Consider the following 21,994-nt stretch of genomic DNA (forward strand, 5'->3'; position numbering starts at 1 on the left):
TTAGAAAGGGTGTTCTGCACGGGCATTCGTTTCACAGAGAGGTATGGGAAAATATTTGCCGATTATAAGTCTGATTGGCAAACTGTACAAAGGGTTTCCCAAATATGTAAAACTCACACGGACTCCATAGAAGAATCAAATCGCTGTTCCCGAGTAAGATGCGCAGGTGGCCGGCAGGCTCACACCCGAGTCACACCTGAGCTCTCACCTCTACCCACACCTGAGCTCTCACCTCTGCTCACACCTGAGCTCACACCTGAGTTCACACATGAACTCACCTCTGCTCACACCTGAGCTCTCACCTGAGCTCACACCTGAGCTCTCACCTCTGCTCACACCTGAGTTCACACCCGAGTCACACCTGAGTCACACCTGAGCTCACCTCTGCCCACACCTGAGCTCTCACCTCTGCTCACACCTGAGCTCTCACCTCTGCCCACACCTGAGCTCTCACCTCTGCTCTCACCTGAGCTCACACCTGAGCTCTCACCTGAGTCACACATGATCGCAGACTCGTGCTCACACCTGTGCTCACACCTGTGCTCCCCCAAGCTCCCTCCCGCACAGTAACTGGCTTCGTTTCCCCCTAGCACTGTCCCGTGCTCGCCTGGTGCCCCCGCAGCTTTTGGGCCGTGCCCACCAGGCGCCACCCGGAGCAGCAGGTGTGGCCTTTGAGGTGTTGGCGGCAGGTGTGTGGGGGTGACGGGCACCCAGAGAGCCCTCGGGGGGGGGGGTTGTGTCCCCTTGTCAGCACTGTGGTGTAACTCGCCAGGACACGGCCCCTGCCCCGTCCCTGCCCTGTCCCCAGCCGCCGAAGGGGCTCTCGGCCCCCTGGGCCAGCAGCGCTGAGCTGGACGAGCTCCCAGACCCCCCACCCCCACCCCACGGCATTCCCGAAGCCGCCCCCAGACTCCGCCACCCAGGCAGGGACCCCGCCCCTCCCGGCCTCCACGAACACTCGGGCACAGCGGGCATAGGCTCGACCAAGGGTGCCAGCAGAGGGGCCCCTCCTGGCCACTGCACCTGAGCCCCCCGGCCGGTCACCCAAGGGGGCAGTGCCCACCCAGAGGGCACATCCCAGATGGTCAGAGTTGCCGTGGTGGGCGGTAAGGCCCCTCCTGGAGGGCGGACCCCCACGCCCATCAGTGCCTGGCGTGGGGCGAGGCTGGGCCGCCCTTCGCCGAGGGAGTGACCTGTCCAGGCCGTTGCCCGCAGCACCTGCTGCCCAGAGCAGCTTCCCCCGAGCAGCCCCGGGACCATCATTTCACACACTGACTCCAGACCAGCCTTTTCATTTAGCAAATCTCCCATGAATATTTTTCCATATATTTGAATATTCTCCAGCCGCATAATTTTTAAAAGCTATAGGACCCGCACATGTGTGTAGTGTAATTTATTTTGCCAAGCCCCGATTCTTCACTATTTAGGTTGCCTGCAATTTCCCCGTGTCATAAATATTGCTGTAAGAAGCGTCTCGGGAGATAAATCTCCCCGCTGCTTAGCGCTTGTTTTCCTCGTGTGGCGTCTCAGAGGCAAAGTTTCTGGGTCAAAGCTGTACACATGTTTGCAGGCGCGCGAGCCCTCGCTTCCAGAACAGCCTCAGCAGGAGAACTGGCACATCACACTGGCACAGGCCGAACCCCAGGTAGTGACGGGCCGGCCTGCAGGACTGGGCCGTGAGCGCAAATGCACAGCGGTGGCCAGGACAGGCGCGTGGCAGGCGGGCGCAGTGACCCCTGATGCTGCCTCTGGCCTCCACCCGCCCGCGTCCTCTCGGGGAGGGGTTCCTGCCGTGGGGATAATGACACTGTGACTGACCGTCAGGGTGAATGACGGTGCCGGTGAGGAAGATGCCGGTGCCGGCAGTGGGGCGGGCTGGGGCGCAGAGCCGAGGAGGGCAGCAAACGCCAGCCGCCCACGCACGTGTCGCTAAGTCCCCGAAAGGCCCTGGGGTCCGGGCGATCACCTCTGGCAGAGAACGCTAAGCCCCGGTTCCCTTTGGCAATATAAGCTCCGTGATACTGCGATTTATAATAAGAAATATATCCTTGGACTCCGTCCCAGCTCCCCACCAGTGCTCCAGAAACTGCAGGAGTTTTTTTGCAAGTGAAAAAGCAATAAAGGCGTCTTTTGTTATGCTAAAGAGGCGACGTTTGGAGAGTGAGCGGGTCACGGAGCCTGGGGCTGGCTGCTGGGTCGCCCCCGCCATTAGGGGCCCAGTCCCCGCCTGCCAGCCCAGCAGGGAGCAAAGTGGGAGCTGCCTGTCACCCGGCCTGGGGCGGAGGCAGCGTGAGCCAGCTGGGCTCTGGGCGGGGGTCTGCCTGGGGACCCACAGGCCGGGGCTCTCGGCTCCCTCCCGGGCACCTCCGAGGGGCCTCTAGGAGGGGCCACTGCCCGGAGCTCTGGCACTCGTGCTCAGCCCCGGCGGGCCCAAGGCGGGTGCCGGGCTCAGCTCTCCCAGCCCCCCAGGAGGGTCGGGCAGCCTGGAGGGCAGGGCAGGGTGCTGCCCGGAGTCTGCGGGGACGGGGAGGTCGCAGGGTCCGTGTGGTCTGACCGTGGCAGTGGGTCTCGCGGCCAGCAGGAGATGGAAGCCTGGTGAGCAGCGCTGCCGAGAGGAGGAGGGTCCCGCGGGGCGGGGCCTGGCGACCGGGGCAGGCGGCTGTGATGAGAGGAAGGACAGGCCCGGCCCCGGCCCCGCTGGGCCCCAGACACACGCAGAAACAGCCCTGGTGTCTCCCTGGCCGCAAGCGCACAGCCCGGCCGACCTCTGAGACCCGGACACAGCCCCGCAGAGATGGCTGCCCCAGGACTCGACTCGTCCCAAGAGAAATCGGGCCCCGAGGGGCAGCCACAGGAGGGCAGAGAAGGGGTGGCCCCTGGGGAGGCAGTGGGGGCAGGGCAGGGGCTGGGCAGGGAGGGGGCTCTGAGCACAGAGGGGCAGGGGAGGGCTCTGGGGAGAGGGGCGGTCCTGACCACAGCGGGGGCTCACGTGTGACCCGCCCTGGCGGTGGGTCCCTCCAGCAGCCCCAGGTCACCTGGAACAGAACCAAAATGCTCCTGGTGAGGAGTGTCCAGGGCCAGGGCCAGGGCAGGGGCAGGGTCAGGATTAGGGGCAGGGTCAGGGCAGGGGCAGGGTCAGGATTAGGGGCAGGGTCAGGGCAGGGGCAGGGTCAGGGTCAGAGTCAGGGTTAGGATTAGGGTCAAGGTTAGGGCCAGGGCCAGGGTCAGGGTCAGGATTAGGGGCAGGGTCAGGATTAGGGGCAGGGGCAGGGTCAGGGTCAGGGTTAGGGTTAGGGTCAGGGCCAGGGTCAGAGTCAGGGTTAGGGTTAGGGTCAAGGTTAGGGCCAGGGCCAGGGTCAGGATTAGGGTTAGGGTCAGGGGTCAGGGCCAGGGTCAGGGCCCGGGTCAGGGTCAGGGTCAGGGCCAGGGTCAGGGCCCGGGTCAGGGTCAGGGTCAGGGCAGGGTCAGGGTCAGGGTTAGGGTCAAGGTTAGGGCCAGGGTCAGGATTAGGGCCAGGGTCAGGGTCAGGGTCAGGGCAGGGTTAGGGGCAGGGCAGGGGCGGGCCAGGCTCTTACCTGTGGCTGAATTCGCGGGGAGGCTCCGGGCGCCCGTCAGCTCCAGCCCTGCGCTGTCGAGGCCGAAGCAGCAGCAGCTGCGACAGGGAAGGGCGGGTCACTCCCGCCGGCCAGCGCCCACCCACTCCTCACAGGGAGAGGCCGAGACCCCAGAGAGGGCAGATTAGCCACAGAGAAGGCCAGAGGCGCCGGCCCTCCCGGCTGTTGGCTCAGACGCTCCCAGGGTCACTGAGCTCCGGCCTCGGCAGGCGGGAGGGTCGGGCCCCTGGCCACACGCTCCCGGGGCCTGCCCACTGCCAGGCGGGGCGCGGAAGGGCCGGGTCCGGGAGGCCAGGCCCCGCCCTGCGGCCCAGCGCCCCCGTCTTCCTCCAATACGGGGGAGAAAATACCCAACACCCACTCTCTGCTGGGACCCGGGGAGACCGGGTGAGTCATGCCATGTCACGTGTGTCCCTGGGTCCCGCACCGCCCACGGTCCTGGGGGACAGAACCAAGGCCGCGTGTGCGGGGACACCAGCAGGAGCCCCTCCGCAGGCAGCCCGAGGGGAAGACTGCCAGGCACCCCGGACGGGGGGGGGGCGGGGGCGGGACGGTGGACAGAGGGGACGGCTGGTAGACGGACTCTGGTGGGCGGATGGACAGTGACCAGCTAGCTGGATGGGGGCAGTCACATGGACAGATGAACTGGGTGGGTGAGTGTAGGGTAACACGGGTCTGTCCTTTCCGTCTTGCCGCAGGGAGCTTAGGTTTATTGGGTTACTCCCATCACAGTGCTCTCATTGCTCTGTGATTATTTGTAACCTCTTTCTTTGTGCTCTGTTGACTTGTAAATACTGTTTTTCTCTCCTCCTCGAGTCCTTTGCATAGTTTATTCAGAGCCGTGTCCTTTTTGTCTGGGCACAGGAAGGCAGCAGCAAATGCTTTTGTAACCTGGGAGTGAATTGACTCTACATGATATTTTCCTCCTGGGCATCTGTTCTCCCCACCTAAGACTCCGCTGCCGTGACTTCCTAGCACCCCCAAAAGCAGGGTCCCGACGAGGGACTGGACGGACCCAGGGCAAGCGGTGAGCTATGTGCTACCCTGGCATCGAGATGGGCCTGGCCGAGGTGCCTGATGCTCAACCATAAGCTAAGAGCTGGTCATGGACAGATGCTGTCATACCCGAGCAGTGATGAGACTCGGACCCTGCCGGGGTGGCACGTGGCACTGCAGCACTCTGGGCCCGCGGTGCATGGATTTGCTCGCGGGCACCAGTAACGCCTCCACTGTGAGACTCCCGCCCCTCTCCCCCTACCCCTCTCCCCCCGCCCCTCTGCCCTCCTGCCCCCGAACCCGGGACAGGCTCAAGTGCCTGGACACTGCCCTTGCCAGCGACATGCTGGCCCCGGCCAGTGTGGCCGTGCCTGGCCGGTCACTCCTGCGGGCACAGCCTGGGGGGGCCATGCCCACACTCTCGGGTCGGGCACCGGCACCGTCCTGGGGCGTCCTGGCTCTGCGGCCTGAGCTCAGGAGACCCGCCCTGCTGGCGGGGCCGGGGTGGGGGCCGACGCCCCACCTTGCCAGGGAGGGCCCAGGCCCCAGGGAGCTTCGGGAGGGGGCGACTGCTCTGGGCGGAGGGCGTGGACCTTGGTGCGTGTCTGCGACGGGCCGGGCGGGGGCGGCCCGCTGCCCGCTGGGGCGCTGGCTGCTTTGGGGCTCTGTGGGCAGCTTGGAGCTGGGGCTTGGGCCAGCACTCAGGGGGCCAGGGCCGGGGGCTTCAGTACCTCGGGGCTGGGCCAGCCGTGTCAGCCCCTGTCCCAGCCGCCACCCAGCGGGAGGGCAGGGCCCGACTGCCTGCCTTGACCAGAGCCCACGGCTGCCCCCCCAGGAGTCCTCCCAGAGCCGCAGCCACCTCACGCCACACACGTGCAGCTGCCATGCTAGCACACGCCCCGTCTCACACGGCAGTGAGGGTCCCGGGGCCAAGGTTTTGGGGAGCCCCTCGGCGTCTGGCCTGGAGCTGTGGCTGCGTTAGCTGTGCAGTGAGCACTGCCTTGGGGGTCCTCTCCAGCTGTGCTCAGGGCTGAGGGGCCTCAGGGCCCGCAGGGGCAACAGGACCTCCCTGGGGTGGGCGGCGGCCCCGCAGGGCCAAGGGGGGCCTGGCCGTGGCTCCGAGGGGTCCCGGGGCGGGCGGGCGGGAGGCCGCTGGCCCCAGCACATCCTGGGAAGGGTTCCCGCTGGTTTCTGAGGCCTGGAAGCCTCATTTGCATACAATTAATATTCCGCACCATTGCCACGGTTCCTCCAGGGCTGGGGTTTCCCCGGCAAGTTCAGGGAACGACGCAGCCTTCGAGGGGCTTGTCCCGCTGCAGCCTGCGCGCGGCCGGCCGTTCCGCAGAGCTTTCGAGAAGGCGGGAGAGTCGGCCCAGGGCCCGGCCCTACGACGAGGCCCGGGCTGGTGCGGGTGGGCCATGGCGGGGCGGGTGTGACACCCAGCTCTGCCCCGCGTGGGCCTCCGTGGGGCCCGCCTGAGCGGGCAGGTGCCAGGGCAGTGCAGAGGGCGGTGGGCACCGTAGCCCCAGGCACGCACCCCGCCCTGGACGCAGGTGGGGACACAGCCCACCCCCGTTCAGGGCGGAGAGAGGTCCCAGCTCTGGGGCCGGGGCAGAGGATTTATCTTACTTAGTTTTGTTTATTGGGCCCACCTGGCTGTGCTCAGGGCTGGCTCCTGGCTCTGTGCTCAGGGCTGACTCCTGGCTTTGTGCTCAGGACTGACTCTTTCCTCTGTGCTCAGGGCTGACTCCTGGCTTTGTGCTCAGGACTGACTCTTTCCTCTGTGCTCAGGGCTCATTCCTGGCTCTGTGCTCAGGGCTCACTTCCAGCTCTGTGCTCAGGGCTGACTCCTGGCTCTGTGCTCAGGTCTGACTCCTGGCTCTGTGCTCAGGGCTCACTTCTGCAGGGCTTGGGGTGCCATATGGGATGCCGAGGATCAAGCCCAGATTGGCTGTGTGTAAGGCAAACCCCCTGTCCACTGTGCTCTTGACCCAGGCCCTGTGGGTTTACTAATCTGATGCAAAGGGCCTGGGGCTGGGTGATTCTGGGCAGAGGAAGCCACACCTAGGAGATAGCAGCTCTGCCCGCTCCCTGTCTCACCCCTCCTCTTCCTCCTTCCTTCTTTCCCTCCTTCCCTCCTTCCCTCCTTCCCTCCTTCCTTCCTTCCTCCTTCCTTCCTCCCTCCCTCCTTCCTCCTTCCTTCCTCCCTCCCTCACTCCCTTCCTCCCTCCCTTCCTTCCCTCCTTCCCTCCTTCCTTCCTCCCTCCCTCCCTCCCTCCCTCCCTCCTTCCTTCCTTCCTTCCTTCCTTCCTTCCTTCCTTCCTTCCTTCCTTCCTTCCTTCCTTCTTCCCTCCCTCCCTCCCTCCCTCCCTCCCTTCCTCCCTTCCTTCCTTCCTTCCTTCCTTCCTTCCTTCCTTCCTTCCTTCCTTCCTCCTTCCCTCCCTCCCTCCCTCCCTCCCTCCCTCCCTCCCTCCCTCCCTTCCTCCCTTCCTTCCTTCCTTCCTTCCTTCCTTCCTTCCTTCCTTCCTTCCTTCCTTCCTTCCTTCCTTCCTTCCTTCCTCCCAAAGGCCTAGCGGTGCCGCTCGGGCCCCCAGCGACCCTCGGTCCCTCCACGGCTGCCCCAGTGGAGCTCGGGGGCCGTGGGGTGGGGCTGGGCCCCGCTTGGCCCTTGCACGTGCCTCGGCCTCTGTGTGGCGTCCCCCTCTCACCGCCCGGGGCCGCTGGTGGACACGCGGTGCCTGGCCGGAAGGACGCTCCCACTCGCCTGTGCCCGTCCTGGGGGACCCCAGCGCGTGCCCCTCCCTGCCCAGCACCCGTCCCTGTCCCGGGGCCCATCCGCGATCCCGGCGAACCCGCAGACCCTGCCCCAACACGGGCCCGGCCCATGGCCGGGACAGACACGCCGCTGGGGGGCCACGCTGCCCCTCCTGGCCGGGAGGCCCCGCCCCTCCCGCTGGTCCGGCCTGAGAAGCATCAAAGGCGGCCGCGTCCGCCTCTACCTGCAGAGACTTGAAAGGCCCGGGCGAGGGTGGGCGAGGGTGGGCCGGGGGTGGGCCGGGGGTGGGCAGGGGGTGGGCCGGCCGGGGCTGCGCTCGCCAGCGGGGGGCCTTGTTTTCGCTCCCCCTGAGTCGGGGCCGCCCCCAACACACGCACTTTCATCCTCACATATCAAAGGCACCCCAGGACGGCAAACCCTTGACAGAAGCTAATTAATTCCCCGAGTGGGCGCCTTCATCTCTCCTTCAGGGGGACCGGAGCAGGAGGGCGGGGCAGGTGTCGGGAGCCCTCGGAGCGAGCGGGCTGGAGAGGCGCTAGTGAGCACACGTGGGGGGGTTCGGAGTCTCCATGCACACGTGTGCATGAGCGCAGGTGCAAACATGTAACCTCCATACACACGCGCGTGCATGTCAGTCTCGTGTATGCATGGTGTGCAAGGGCATGTGTGAGTGCACACAGGTCTGTGCACACATGTGCATACATGGGGCATGTGTGTGGACAGGTCTGTACATATGTATGTGTGTATGGGCACATGTGTGTGGACAGATCTCAGTACATATGTGTGTGCACAAGCACATGTGTGTGAACAGGTCTCTGCACATGCGTGTGTGCATGGGTGCATGTGTGTGCTTGGGCCCATGTGTGTGAACAGATTTATACACATGTGTGTGCATACATGGGTGCATATGTGTAGACAGGTCTCTGAAGGCTCGTGCATGCATGTGCTGACCCCTGGGCCAGTCCCTGGGGTCTCCCTGCCCCTCCCCCCGTGCTAACTCCGTCCCGTCCGCCCCAGGTGATGACTGTTAGCGGGACCTGCAGGGCATGCGGGCGGGTGCCCGGCCCTCTGGGGCTCTCGGGGCCGCTGTCCCCGCCATGGGGGTGTGAGTGTCTGGCCCCTGCATTCGCGCATCCGCAGAGCCCTGCCCGCCCGTCCCCCCGCCCCCATCCCCGGGCACCCCCAGCGGCCTTGACTGGACCCCTGATGCCCTCCCAGGGGTCCAGGACTGACGCAGGTGGGTGCGGGCTGGGCTTCTGTCCCCCTCCCCTGCCCGAGCGTCTCTGTGGTGCCGAGGCTGGAGCAGCCCCGCCCTCCCCCGGGGCGCGTGGCACCAAGACTGATGATGTGCCTCGGCGCTTACTCATTCCCGAGGACGGAGAGAGGGTGGGCGAGCCCGTGGGGAGGGGGGCGGGCCGAGTCCCCCCCCAGCCCCTCACAGTCCTTCCGGCCGTGCGGCAAGGACAGCCTTATCTCTCCCGCCCACACCCGCGTCCTCGCCGCCTCCGCAGCTCCCCGGGGACTCCACGCGGCTGCTCTCAGCCCGAGCCCGGGCGCAGGGGCGAGAGGCGGGTGGGGCGCTGTGGGCCCGGCCACGCCAGCCCGGCCACGCCAGCCCCGTCAGGCTCCTGCCCCTCGCACCGTCGCAGCCACCCGGGGCCGGAAACGCCTTTGTGACGGGCGGGGGAGCCGGGCCCCACGCCGCGGCATGGCGGGCACTGGGAACAGCACGCGAGGCCGCCACTCACGGGCCAGAGCAGGGCGGGGCCGTGCCGGGGACTCCCGTGCCCGTGCTCCCAGCCCTGGCGCCCCTCAGCCACCCTGGCCTCAGCAGGGCCCCGGAGGGGACAGCAGCACCCTGGGGTGCCGTGGGCGGAGAAGGAAGGTCATTCTGGCAGGTGTGCAAGCACACTCACGCTTACCCATGCACACAGAGGCACACGCTTACACACTCACATGCACAGTCACACCCACACAGCTCCTACACGTCTGCACACTCAGACACCCAAATAAACACACTCACATACTCATACATGTTTGCACTCACACTCACACACATGTAAACACACAGACTCAAACACACGTGAACATTCAAACACACACACCCACACTTCACACAGTCATACTCAATCACATATGTTCACACAGTTACACACTCATACACTCACAACGCTCACACTCATATGGTCACACGCACACTTGACACACATATTCATACACACACAGTCGTGCTGACACGCATTCAAACCAACCTCCACATCCACGCCCCACACACCATAACACTCACTCCCACACACTCACTCGAGCTCACACGCTCATATTCACACTCGCACACCCCGTCACTCACACGCACCCACAGTCACGGTCATACCCCCCACTCGGCCCTAGACCACCCTCACACCGCCCTCACCTGTACGTGCTCACGGACTCCCACACAATCACGCACTAACATACACACTCAACACTCAACACACAATCACAAACCCTTGTAAAGTCACTCACAAAGTCTCACAGTCACACACTAACTTATACACACAGCACACGCAATCACGTACACTCGCTAATGAACACGCCCAGCCGCGTATGCACACACTAACATGCACCCAGCGATCCCGTCCTGCTCAGCCGCCGCACGCAATACACAGGCAAACACCCGGCGACATGGTTGGATGAGACACGTGCTTGTGAAGGCCGCACACGCACTCACACCCATGTGCACACACCGATGCACACACGGGCACGCTCTCGACACTCCTGCCCACACACCCACGCACACTCACCCTTGATCTCAGACACCCCTGCACGCCCAGACACAAGGACCCACGACGCCCCCTCCCCTCCCCTCACCCACCCTGCCGAGCACAGCCCCGGAGTCAGCTCACAGGCACCCGCCGGCCCCCGAGCCCCTCCCGGGCCCCCCGGGGACGGTGCCTCCATGCGGGGAGCCCCGCCCCCCCCCCGGGCTCTTTCCTCCCTCACGCCTGCTCGCAGGCACCCTGGGCGGCCCTCAGCCCTCGCCCGCCCCAGCCCTCACCAGTCTGAGCCGAATCGGCTCCGACCCCCTTTCACCCGCACCCCAGGCCCCTCATCCCCGCCAGGAGGAGTCTCGGCCTGAGCCCTTATTCCCGCGGGCGGGGCGGCCGCCTTCAGAGCAGGCCCGAGGGCAGCAGCCGCTGGGAATGGACAGGAGGCAGGTGCTGGCCCCGCCCGCATCCACAGCCACGGCCGCCACGGCGCCAACACGGGGACTCTGCAGCCCTCCCCCTGGCCCGACCCCCTGGCGCCCGGCCCTCACCACACCGGGTCCTTCCCCCTCAGCCAGCAGCTGCCGCGGGAGGCAGCGCCGGGCCAGGGGAGCTCACGGGGCCAGAGCAAAGGCCCCGACACCGGGTGCCTCTGTGTGCTCCGGCCCCTCACCCACGCCCCGGGGGCCCGGAGGGGGAGGTGGCGCTGCTGGGCCCCGCCAGGGGGTCGCCCCAGGAGGCCGCGGGACCTGCACTGCCCTGAAATGCCGCAGCCAATCGAGGCTGCGTCAGTTTCGACAATAAAAATAAATGAGCAGGTAATAAAGCGGGAGGAGCGGGCGGGGCGGGCAGGACGCGCCCAGCCTGGCAGCCTGTCTCGCGATCCTGCGGCAGGAAAGAACGGGAAAGGGTCCTGGGGCCCGCGGGGCTAAGGATCCGGGAAGCCGTTCCCTCGGGCGCACGGCCGTGGGCTGGGCCCGGGGTGGCGTGAGAAGCCGCCGTGGGGGGCGCCCACTGCGGTGCCCTCTGGCCCGAGGGGCTCCAGGCCCCGCCCCGGAACCGCTGCGCCCCGTTCCTGACCCGGAGAGTCTCCGGCCCCCGGCCTCCCGCCCCCAGCGGGAAGTCACCCAGAGAGAGCACTGCACAGGGGGAGCCTCACCCACGGGAGGGGCGGGGCAGGCTGCGCGGGCCCAGCCCCAGGTGGCCCCTGGAGACCAGGAAGCAGGGACCCAGGCCTGACCCTGGCCGTGCAGGGGAGGGGACCGAGGGACGCCAGCGTCACGGGGCCAGGGGGCCGAGTCTGAGGTCCCCACGGGGAGGGACGAGGGTCCGGCCTTCGGCTACTCCTCGAGCCCCTGCCCAGACTGGCCGCAGTGCCGCCGGCGTGTGCCCAGGGCCCGGGTGGGCGTCGGCGCTGGGCTGCCCCAGGCCCGCCCCCCTCAGCCCTGCGCCACGGCAGGCCCCGGCTCGTCCCTTCTGGTGTGTGACCTGGGGCCGACGGCCCCGCAGCGCGGCCGAGCTCGGGACGCTCCCGCTGCCCCTTCAGTGTCTCCAGGCAGGGGCCGCCGGGAGGGCACAGGCGGCGTGACCCCCGCCTCTGTCACCTCGTGGCCCGCGACAAGTGCTCCTGGGCGTGTCGGCTGAGGCAGCTCCCGGGAGGCGACAGCGGCTTCTCGGTGACGCAGCTGAGGTGAGAGCCAGGCGCCGGGCGGGGTCGGCGCTTCCCAGACACCGCGGCCGGGGGGGGGGGGGTGGGGGGGTGGGGGGGGGGCGGGGGCAGGGCTCAGCCGGGGGGGGGGGGGGCTCAGCCCGGGGCACCCCAGGGCGTCCAGGCCACACTCTGGCTGGCGGCGCAGTCAGGACACGGGGCCCAGGCGGCCCCAGGGCCACCTCTGCCACATCCAGCCTCGCGCTGGGTCAGGTGTCGGGGCTTGGGGCTGCAGGGCTGCCCCCTCCCACAGGCCCTCACCCCGGCGCTCCTGCTGCCGCCCCCCTGTGCCTTCCGCACGCGCCAAGGCTGCGGGACGGGGGCCGGGCGCCGGGGCACCAGGCCAGGCTCCTGAGGGCAGCTCGGGGAGAGGCGGCAGGGCCGGGGCCAGCCCAGGGCCAGAGGGCTCAGGCCGCGAGCGGGGGAGGGGAGCAGCCCGAGTGGCCACGGGACAGTGCGGCTGGATAAGCTCCCCCGCCCCTCCCCCACCCCTCCTCCTCCCGCTCCCCTCCTCCCACCCCCCTCCCGCTCCCCTTCCTCCTCCCCTCCTCCTCCCCCTCCCCTCCTCCCGCTCCCCCTCCTCCTACCCCTCCTCCTCCCGCTCTCCCTTCTCCTCCTGCTCCCCCTCCTCCCACCCCTCCTCCTCCCTCTCTCCCTCCTCCCATTCCCCCTCCTCCTACTCCCTTCCTCCTGTTCCCCTCCTCCCGTTCCCCCTCCTCCCGCTTCCCCTCCTCCCGGTCTCCCCCCTCCCATTCCCTCTCCTCCTGCTCTCCCCCCTCCCGTTCCCCCTCCTCCTGCTCTCCCCCTCTCTCTCCCTCCTCCTGCATCCCCTCCTCCTTCTCCCCTTCCTCCCACTCTCCTCCTCTCACACCCTTGCCTCCTTCCGGCACCTGATGATCCTGCACCCCCGCCCCCTACCACAACCCCTTCTCCCTCCGGCTCCCCCGCCTCCCTACTGCAACCCCTCCTCCCGCTGCTCTCTCTTTCTCCACCTGGCTGGCACTTTGCTGCCGACCAGACTGGCTGTTGCTTCAGCCCCTGTGGCCAGCCAGTGGCCATCTCTGCCTCTGGAGGCCCTTGTCACCGGCTGTCTGTGTAGGATCCCTGAGCACTCGTTTGGGAGTCCCCATGCCCACCCAGGGTTCTGGTGAGGGGAGCTCTGGAAGGATGTGGGTCAGGCGAGTGACCGTAGGGGTCCCCTGCACCATCCCCCTGCCTGCAGGAGGACCCCAAGGGGCTGGGACCCGCCAACCAGGCACTGGGTCTCCCCGGGTGAACTCTGGCTGAATCTGCACAGAGCACTGGCCTCCAGGCTGAGAGGGACATACCGTCCACGCCCCACCAGGACCGGGGGCTCCCAAGGTCGCCCCCTCTGTGCCCTTGCAGCTCCCGTTTTGTTTGGTAGCCTTAATGGAACTGATTTCTATTTGTGCATAACAAGGAGAGGAAGCTGGATTAACGATGTCGATGCAATTTGCATATAAAGCCGGGAGCAGGCGGAGCGGGCAGCCTCGAGCGAGCGAGCGCAGCTGGGCAAACGGCCTGCGGAGGGCGCGGGCGGGGCACGGGCGCGGGGTGGGCGCGCGGGCGCTCTCCGTGGTGCTAGGCGCGGGGCGGGGGCGCGGGGCGCTCTCCGCGGTACGGGGCGCTGGGCGGGCCCGGGGCGCTCTCCGTGGTGCTGGGCGCGCGGCGGGACGCGGGGCGCTCTCCGTGGTGCTGGGCGCTGGGCGGGCCCGGGGCGCTCTCCGTGGTGCTGGCGCGCGGGAGGGCCGTGCCAGCCGCTCTCCGTGGTGCTGCCGCTGACGTCAGCGCCATCTCAGGGAGGCTGTGGGTGCTGGTCACTCTGGGGATCTGCCAAGCACCTGCTTTCAGGGCAGAGCTGGGAGGGGGCCCTGGCCGGAGCCAGGGCTGGTGCCAAGGCCGTCCTGGGTGAGAGGCCCGTAGCCGGGCAGCTGACGCAGGCCCTCATCAGACCTTCTGCCCTTCAGCCAACGGGGTTCCCGGCAGGGGGACACATGGGGGGACAGTGCCAGACGGGGGTGCTCAGCTCCAGACTCCTGGGGCCTGCCGGGGTGGCCCCCGGGACAGAGTGAATGGGTGGGCCGGAACAGAACCTCCCTGGCCGGTTCTGGCTGCTGCAGCCAGTTCTGTATGTTGAGTGAAAAGTGAGGCCAGGCGGGGGCACGGACTGAGGTGGGAGGAAAGCAGCGAGACGGTCACTAAGGCCTGGGGAGGACACGCGGGGGGCACTGACCCCGCTTTCGAGCCCTGCACCCCTCACGCCCGAGCCCAGCGGCGGTGACGGTGTGGACGGGAGAGAAGCCTGGGAGGCCGGGCCGGGCCGGCGGGGGCTCCTCAGGACAGGCGGGCCGGCGGGTCACGCGTGCTCATGGGGGCCGGGCTGAGGCTGAGCCGTCCCCCGCGCGGCAGCTGACGTCCCCTGTCCCTTGCCTCTGGATGTCGACTGGCAGCCCCATGGCCTGAGTCCCGCAGGCTGGGCTGAGGCTCTCAGCACCCCGCCCCCTCCGCCTCTCCCGCCCGCATCTGTGGGGACAGCGGGGGGCCGGCTGGCTCCTCATTCTCACCAGGGCGCCCCCAGCCAAGCCCCTCCCACTGCCTTCTGCTCCCTGATGAGGCCCCAGGGGACGCCCCGGGCCAGACTCCAGCAGGGCGCTGGCGGGCGGCGTCAGAATCGGCCCCTCCACACCCAGGCCTTTGCTGAGGGCTGCGCGTCCTGGGCGGTGGGGCCAGGGGCCTGTCCCGCTGCCCCTCGGCCTCGGGCCCCTGCAGTGAGGACACCGGAGCTGAGCCACGATCTCTCCCGACGCACCTCGGTGCCCACGCCCAGGAACCAGCCCTGCGCTTATCTCCCAGCCCACTCGCAGCGGGCGCCCAGCAGGTGACCTTGGTGCTGTGACCTTGGCAGAGCTCGGGTGTCACGCTCGCGTCCGGGGGCTGCCCCGCGGGCCGGGCCTGGCGCCAGGCACCTATGGGCCAGGCAGCTGCCCCTCTGCACCCTCCGCGGTGGCCGTCGGCCCCGGCGCCACCGCCCTCCCCCGCCAGCACACACACCCACTTGCAACACGGAACATTTTTTATGTTAAAGAGCTTAATAAGAAACAGCTTGAGGTGGATTTGAAATAGCTGTGGGTAGAAAAGTGGGCACGCTAATCGCCACCTCTGGGGCGCCCCTTTTTCCCACTCACAGCGAAAAGCCTGGTTGTTTGGAAACGGTAAGAGCTTTTCCCCAAGGCTCCAAGTTCTGCAGGGGCGGGGGGCGCTGCGTAGGCCTGTGGGGCCCCCGCATGCCACCCCGAGCCCGTGTGCGGAATGGGGTGGGGCTGCAGGGGCCCAGAGGCGGTGTTTGCAGGTGACCCAGAGGCAGAGCCTGTCCACCCTGGTCCAGGCCAAGCGGGTTAAGTCTACACTGGAGAGCACCAGGGACATGGGGGTTGGTGGAGCACCACAGATATATGAGGTGGAGCACCATGGACATATGAGGTGGAGCACGTGCGTGCATGAGGTAGAGCACTGCATGTCTGAGGTGGAGCACTGCATGCCTGAGGTGGAGCACTGCATGTCTGAGGTGGAGCATTGCATGTCTGGGGTGGAGCACTGCATGTCTGGGGTGGAGCACTGCATGTCTGAGGTGGAGCACTGCATGTCTGGGGTGGAGCACTGCATGTCTGGGGTGGAGCACTGCACGTCTGAGGTGGAGCACTGCATGCCTGAGGTGGAGCGCCATGGAGGAGGAGCTGGCGTGGGTGGCTCTAGAAGGACATCCCTGAAAGTTGTGGACAGGGACACACAAACCCTCAACCGTGACAGCTGCTTTTTATTTGCAAACAGCCTTTGCCAACAGCCTCAGCTCAGCCCGTGTCCTTCCCGCCTGCCCCTGGCGAGCCCCCGACAGCCTGCCGGCCCCCAGGAAGGCAGAGGCGCCTCCAGCGGGCACAGGGTGGCACGAAGGATCAGGGCTTTGGTCAGCCCTGAGGAACAGGCGCCCGGGGGCGGAGCGTCTCCAGGGCCTGTACGGGCGTGAGGGCTGAGCCGGCTCGAGCCCCGAAGCAGAGCACGACGCTCACGGGGGCGGGGAAGCTGACATCAGGGCGTCAGTCTCGGGGGGCCCAGCGCCTCCCCCGACTCTGCTGAGGACACCCACTCGGCTGCGCCCCTCGAGGCCCCAGGGACGCTCTGAGTCAGGGCCTGGGCCTGCAGGCGGGTGGAGCACTGGAGGCGGAGCACAGCGCTGGCCCTTCTGCTTTCCTCTGGGGAGCGCCTGAACCCCCCAGCAGAGTGTCAGCTGCACCCACGTCCTGGGACGAAGCGCGAGTGACGGGACGTGGCCCCAGGACAGTCTCTGCTGCACGGAGGGGCCAGCAGTGTGGGCCTCGGGCTCAGGCACCGTCACGGGGACCTGCAGGAAGGGGCTGGGCGGAGCCTCTGCCATCGGGGCTGACACCCGGGGCCGGAGGAGCCTTCAGGCGTCTGCGTCAGAGAGACCCCCCAGACCCCCGGGGCCCCAATTCCAGTAGGACAGTTGCCACCAGGCAGGTCCACTGCAGGGCCTGGCCACGCTCAGGTCCAAACAAAGGCCATGACAAGCGTCTACACAGCTCAGACCTGCCCACGGCCGTCCCCGTGCCCGGAGGTGCCCCGGCCCGGAAGTGGAGCAGGTTTGGCTCACACGCGGCCCAGGGAGTGTGCAGGGCGACATCCCCAAGGGGTCTCCAGGGGCCCAGCTTCCCCCACCCCTCCCCACCTCTCGTGGCTGCAGACGGGACCCGGGAGCCAGCAGGCTCTGCCCCGACAGACACCCCCACATCCCCCCCGCCCCGGTGCAGGCGCCCAGCTGGAAGGGGAGCACCCAACTGCCGGCGATTGACCCAGTGAGTCACGATGGCAGTGAAATCACCGACAAGTATTAAATTTAAATCTGCGATCACCGTTTCCGCCCGCCCTGTCCTGTGAAATGTTCCCGGGCGCTGGCCCACGGGCGGGCCCCGCTGGCGGCTGGTCAGTGAGGCTCGGGGAGGCTGCGGGCCGGGGTCCCTCAGAAAGCATGCTCGGGTGCCAAGTGGGGGTCCCCAAGATCAGAGGCTCCGTCTACACCGCACAGACCCCTTACCTCCCCCACCATGCGCACCCCCTCCCACCACACCCCCACCCCAGGACACCTCGCTTTCCCGTCACTCACAGGAGGCAGCTCCGGCTGGACTGCAGTGTGGGAACTCGGGGACCCCCGTCACTGACCGGGCAGAGCACCAGAAGGCCCATCCTGCCGCGGGGGGATGGGCACGCTCCGTGGTCCAGCTGGCACCGGGACCTCGGTGGGTGACTCGGAAACGCAGAGCTCAGGGAGCCAGCCAGGGCCGCTACCTGGAACAGCCGCGTTCCGCCAGGCGCTTTGTTAGCCGCTGATTTGCATGGGGTAATTGGCAGGTTTTTGGAAGGACAGTTTCAGGAGTCTGTCACTGTCACTCGGAGATGGGGAAAGTGCTCTTGGCTCGCTGGTGCCCATCAGCTTACTTTGGAGGGAGCTACGCTGTGACTCGGGGGGGGGGAAATTGGCACCGCCCTGGGCTGAGAGATGCCGCGAGAGACGCCCCAGAGTGAGGGGGTGGGGAGGGAGGGGAGGGAGGGTGCTCAGGGCTCTGTACCTCCAAGAGCTGGACCAACGGGCTCGGTCGGGGAAGGGGCGTCTGTGACTCACCACGTGCCCACTTGGGCCCGTCCTAGGGGCTTGGCACGTAGTGCCCTCCGAGAGACGTGCCCCAGCGGGTGGGGCACGGGGGTGCCACGGGCCCAGCACCAGACTCAGCCCTTGGCGAGTCTGAATTGGGCTACAGGAACCCCCAGAGCACTGGGGCGGAGCCGAGTGGCTCCTCACGGGGGCACGGGCCAGGACCAGACTCTGGTTCCCATGTCCACAGGCAGCGCGGTGGGCTTGAAGGTCCCCTTGGCTCTCTCGGGGTCACTTCCCGCCGCCCAGAGCTGCCGCCTCTCCCTGCCATTCGCAGGTGCGAGGAAAACAACTCGCCCTGAAGTGATTTATCCCCCTTCCGCGCGGAGACGCTTCCAGAGACCTTCTGCTAATAAAGAAAAGTGATTTCCGAAGCCAAAGTCGCGCCGAGGTTCAGAACTGGGATTTGCAGGCTTGGCTCTCCAGAGACCGGCTGTCACTTTGCCTGATGACAGTATCAGCAGGCACGCTTGATTGCGACTCTCCTGGCACATGCACTTCCTGCGTCCCGTGGGTGGCCGTGCTCGGCCCAGAGTCGGGAGGGTGGCGGCGGGGCTGGCACGAGCGACTCCCCGGGCCTCGGAGATGGGGCCAGAGCGGGCGGGAGGCGGGCTGGGGGACCGTCTGGTGGCCGCGGGGCTGAGGGCCGAGCGACTGAGTATGCAGAGCGTGTCTCGGCGTGACGCCCTCGGATGAAGACTCATTTGTAGCGAGCAGCAGTGATTTGCATACAGACAATTAATGTAATAAGGTATCAAAAACAATTTTTCCTTTGATAGCTCCTTGTAATTCCGCCTCATCTAATTCATTTCCGTACTGAGCACTTTGCTGGCAGTAATGGGAAGGTGAGTTTCAGCCCCTCCCCCGCGCCCCCGACAGGATTCGCCGCTTCTCAGGCCATCGGGACAGGCGGGAGGACAGAAGGCAGAGGGGCTGGGGGAACGCCCGCTTCCGCCCCAGAATGGGGGTCCTTAGGGTCACACAGCAGCGCCGGGGCCGGGAGGCGGAGTCCCAGAGTTGGGTGGGCTAGGGGTAAGGACGTGCATCTCCAACAAGCGCCCAGGGACCGAGCACTGACTGGGGAGCAGTTCATTATGACAGGCGGGTGTCGGCTGGCAGAGAGCCCTGGGCTGTGTGGGTGCTGGGGGCGGGAGCTGCGGCATTGCCCCTCCTACTCGGGCCTCTCCTGACTCACCCCGGAACCTGCCTCGGCCTCAGCCATGCACGGAGACGCGTGCACACGCGGGCTTAGCGCCAGGGTTCCAGCCGAGTTCCCGTCCCCAACATCCAGGAGCAGACTGGGGGCACACGGACTAAAGGGAGGACAGGAGAGGCCTGTCTGGGCAGGGGACGGAGCACCACACACCACCCACGGGGGCAGGTCTGGGAGCGAGGAGGGGGAGGAGGATGGTGATGGTGATGATGGTGGTGGTGATGGTGGTGGTGGTGATTGTGGTGATGGTGGTGGTGATGGTGATGGTGGTGATGATGGTGGTGATGGTGGTGATGGTGGTGATGGTGATGGTGGTGATGGTGGTGGTGGTGATGGTGATAGTGGTGGTGGTGATGATGGTGGTGGTGATGGTGGTGGTGGTGATGGTGGTGATGGTGGTGGTGATGATGCCGGGAGTGGTAGGATGCTGGTGACGGCAACATTAGCTAAGATGTGTCGGCACTGCCACGGGGGTTCTGCAGACCAGACCAGGATTTTATTCCAGTCTCTCCTGTGCTCGCACAGAGGTTGGCTGCCATTGGCACAGAGGAAGTGATGGATTCCAGCCTGAGTTCCTGTCTTGGTCTGGCTGTTGGCCACGTGGCTGGGCGGGCCAGGAGAGTAAAGGTGACCCCACTCGCTGACCGAGGCTGCTGCACCCTCACGGGTCACAGGCCACCTGTAGTGAGGAGAGACAGCTAGCAGGTGGGCAGGGCCCCGAGTGGGCTGGGGCCCCCGTCTGGTCGGTGGGGTCCCGGTCAGCGGGGTCCTGGCCAGCGGGGTCCTGGCCAGTGGGGTCCCGGTCAGCGGGGTCCTGGCCAGCGGGGTCCTCGCCAGCGGGGTCCTGGTCACTGGGGTCCCAGTCAGCGGGGTCCTGGCCAGCGGGGTCCTGGTCACTGGGGTCCCAGTCAGCGGGGTCCTGGCCAGCGGGGTCCTGGTCACTGGGGTCCCAGTCAGCGGGGTCCTGGCCAGCGGGGTCCTGGTCACTGGGGTCCCAGCAACACGTTGGCTGTGCAGGGCTGGGCGGCCGGGGATGATGGTGGTGACGGTGACGGTGGCTGTGTCTTCCACTGCAGAGGCCGCTGATGAGGCCGTGGACGAGTTGGCCAGTGGCCACTGCTGCTGCTTCAGCCAAGTCTGCCCAGAGTCCCTCAGTGGCAGGGTTGGGGACGTGCCCACAGGACACTGGATGGCCGCACACAGCTGGTGCTGGGGACCCAGGCCAGAGTTCCCGGGGGCGGGGCTGAGTCTGCAAGAGCCGCAGGGACCCGGCCCCAGGAGGCTGCCAGCTGCGGGGGTCTCCTGCAGGTGTGGGCAGGGGGAGGCTCAGCGGGGCAGCGTGCCGGACCCTCCCCGTGCCCCGGCTCCACCCAGCCCCCGGCCACGGTTTGCCTCAGCCCACAAAGGAAATGAAGATCCTCCGTAAGCTCCGGAGCAGTTCCCGGACCCCAGAGACAAGCGGGAAGGGCAGAGGGTGAGTGGGACAGGCTGGAGCAGGCAGACCACTCCCCCCCCAGGTCAAACGTGTGTTTGCAAATCCTCGGGGGCAGGAGCCGGCCTGGAAAACGGCCAGGCAGGAATAACCCGGGCAGGGAAGCTGGGGCCGTCTTGGGTCGTGGCTCCCAGAATGAAGGAAACATCCCGACTCCAAACTCACGGACACGGTCGGGCTGGCCCAGGGGAACCCCAGCCCCACGCCCACTCCCCCTCCGGGAGACGGAGCAAAGCCGCCCGCCCGCGTGGGGAGGGGCCGGGGCCCAGGGCCGGGACCCCAGGGGCAGACAGAGGAAGACAGGGGGCGCCTGGAGGGGTGGGTGCCAGACCTCGAGACGCCTCGCCACCACAAGGGCGCCCCCTGCCCCCTGCAGGGAGCATCAGAGGCACCCGCGGGTGCTCCGTGCGGCTCCTGTGGACCAAGGCTGTGGCTCACGGCGGCTCAAGCTGCACGGAGCACCAGACACCGAGGCGGCAGCTCCGGCCCGGGTGCCGTCTCAGAGAGCTGTCGGGGACGTGTTGCCTTTATCTCCGGGCACGCTGTTGTGCTCTTTCTTCTGGGGCCACCCCTGGCAGTGCTCAGGGTCCCTCAGCCCGGTGCTCGGGGAGGCGTCTGGGGTGCTGGAGATGGAGCCGGGCTCCCTGCAGGCTGGACTGTCTCTGGCCGGGAAGAAAGTGTGTCTGGTTAAGACGGGGCAGGGGGGGACTGTGTGAGTCTGTGTGGACGCTGTCTCCCTTTGTCACCTTTCTATACGTTGGCATTAGCCCCCTACAAAATGCTCCCGACAGGATGTACGTGCTCAGTTACTGTATTCACGCGGGGTGGGAGAATAAAGCATGCAGACAGACGGCGGCCCACGGCGGGGCGGGACTGAGGAAGAGAAACGGAACTGCGAGCGTTTACCATCCGGTGCCCGGGGGCTGGCGTGGCACGAGGGAGGGCTCTTCCCAGCAGGTGGTCGACCGGGGTGGCCCCCAGCATCCCACACGGTCTCTCAGGCAGCCCCGGGGATGATTCCTGAGACTATGGGCGACAGACCCCAGCATTGCCAGGTGTGGCCCCCAAATCAAACAAACGAAAAAGAACTCTGGCAATATTTCATTCAACTTGAAATTAAATCAGGTGAAAATGCAACTCGAGGTGGATAACTTCGATGCAAAGAATGAAGCGGGACCACAGCACTCACCGTGTGCAAAAATGGGCTTAAAATAAACCAGAGGCTGGGTAGACAGTTCCCAGCCAGTCTGTAGAAATCCAAAGCAAAATGGATTGTTCTGAGCTACATGCAAGTGGGATAGTGTGAGCAGAAGAGAAAAAACCTGCTTGGGATGATTGTGAATTAATGGAACTCACCCCACCACTGGCCTCCCGAGCCAGGAATCTCCTCAGTGTTGAGATGCTTTTTTCCAGCCGTATTGTGGCAGAGGAGCCATTATGCTTTTTCTGAGGTGCTTGTGTGTGTGCGTCCTGGGATAAAGAGAAGGAACAATTCTGTTGTTATTGTGGAAATTGGGACTTTTTGTTGTGGGAGAAATAAAGCCCTGCCGTGAGATTGAAGATGCTGGTGAATATTGCATATTTCCCTGACATTAAAAACATCCACATAAACCGGCAACGCATTTATTTTTTATTAAAACTACCCTTCAGCTCTTCTCCCTGAAGGACCTGCTGGAGGAACCGCCAGCAGCAGGGTTTGTTGGCCCGA

General features: G+C 66.3%; 1 long non-coding RNA gene across 1 annotated transcript; it reads right to left on the bottom strand.

Annotated features, from left to right (window-relative positions):
* Positions 1–1,380: 1,380 nt before the first annotated feature.
* LOC129404824 (uncharacterized) lies at positions 1,381–17,339 on the bottom strand. Its single transcript, XR_008630148.1, has 3 exons — positions 17,036–17,339; positions 3,576–3,652; positions 1,381–3,035 (listed from the first exon to the last, which is right to left on the bottom strand). It is a non-coding gene; the product is annotated as an uncharacterized LOC129404824 (long non-coding RNA).
* Between the last annotated feature and the right edge of the window lie 4,655 nt (positions 17,340–21,994).

This window comes from Sorex araneus, chromosome 5, assembly GCF_027595985.1.
Source record: "Sorex araneus isolate mSorAra2 chromosome 5, mSorAra2.pri, whole genome shotgun sequence".
NCBI classification, from domain to species: Eukaryota; Metazoa; Chordata; class Mammalia; order Eulipotyphla; family Soricidae; genus Sorex; species Sorex araneus.